Here is a 1,468-nt window from a genome sequence, read left to right as displayed (position 1 = left end):
TCTCCAAAGCTCCCAGCCAAACCAGAGAGTTGCATCAGCCATTGTTGCCCATACCACCTCTGATGAGGCAGTTTTCTTGATGCCTAGGACACAGGCTTCTACAAACACGGTGAAAGGTGATGACTACTTCAGAAGTTAAGGAGTAGATGCTATTCTGTTCAGGTTTCTAGTAGCTGCCCCATTGGGTCTCTTAATGGCAAGATAAGTGAATTTTCTGCCATCCCCACTCTAAATGTCAATGTTGATGTCCGTTCCCATGCCTCTGTCCTTCATTGCAGCCCTCCCTCCTCTCATATTCTTGCTAATTAATTTCAAATAAATATGGAAATTTTTTTTTAATGTATGCCTACAGCACCTGGTCTTCCTAGGTGGTCTCCCATCCAAGTACTAACCAGGTCGGACCCTGCTTAGCTTCCGAGATCAGACATCGGGCTTGTTCAGGGTGTCATGGCCATAGACCATGGACAGTGGCTCCACTGGGGTGTGAACGCAGGACCTTCTGCGTGTAAAGCACACGTGCTAACTGCTACCCTATGGAACCACGTCCTAATATAGAAACTTTTAGTTCAGCATTTAGACAATTAGACATTTCTCTTTCTCCAACTTTATCTATTACCACTTTTATGAAACCATGAAACCTCCTCTGACCTTCCAAGCAAAAAGTGATCATTGTTATCTTCATGTTTCATAACATCTGCCAGTTTTTGTCCTTTATTGCCTGTGCATACATCTTATGTCTCTTTCTGGATTATAAACTCTCACAGGCCAAGTACATCCTCATTTCCTTTCTCCTAATAGTCAGTGAAACATAATAAATAATAATTGAATACATTTTTCAGTGTTGTTTAGGGATTATTTAACTACATGTTTCATCTAAAACATAGGCTAAATTCTGATATTAGGCTGCTTTGTGAAATGTTTATAACCCTATGATATCATCTTTCAGCTATTATTGGAATCAGTGACGATTGGCATTTACAAGGTAAAGATGTTCACTCAAAGAGTGTTATTTCATTAATAGTTGATAAATAAAGATAGGACTATAGCCAAAAACAAATTTAGGTCAAAAACCAAACTGGAAGTCTTTTCAAACCAAACTTTTACCTTGGCCATTCTGGCATGAATTATTCTCTGTCTTCCTCCTGGGTTAACTTGGGTTCCTGGGAAACCGACTCTAAGATAGAGACTATTTTGCAGGATATATACTGGAGATTGCTATCTGAAGAAGAGGAAAAAAACAGGGCAAAGAGAACAATTAAACTGCAATTCAGCCCCAGTAAATGTCTCTGGATCCAAAATCCTTCTTGAACTGGAATGTCTCTTTAGAATTGTCCTAATCTGAAAGAAGAGGAAAAAGATTTTGTACTCCCAGTACAGTCATTCCAAAGACAAGTATAGCCTTAAATGAAAAAGCTCTTTTCAGCAGAAAGTAGTTAGTAATTTAGGAAGAGCTCAGCAGCCAAACCAC

At 39.3% G+C, this 1,468-nt stretch overlaps 1 pseudogene; it reads right to left on the bottom strand.

The window, feature by feature from the left end:
• Window positions 1-343: 343 nt before the first annotated feature.
• LOC112483543 lies at window positions 344-459 on the bottom strand (annotated as a pseudogene).
• Between the last annotated feature and the right edge of the window lie 1,009 nt (window positions 460-1,468).

Source organism: Pteropus alecto, unplaced genomic scaffold (genome assembly GCF_000325575.1).
Source record: "Pteropus alecto unplaced genomic scaffold, ASM32557v1 scaffold46, whole genome shotgun sequence".
Classification (NCBI taxonomy): domain Eukaryota; kingdom Metazoa; phylum Chordata; class Mammalia; order Chiroptera; family Pteropodidae; genus Pteropus; species Pteropus alecto.
Note: the sequence above shows the minus strand (reverse complement) of the source record. Positions and strands in the feature narration are given on the sequence as shown.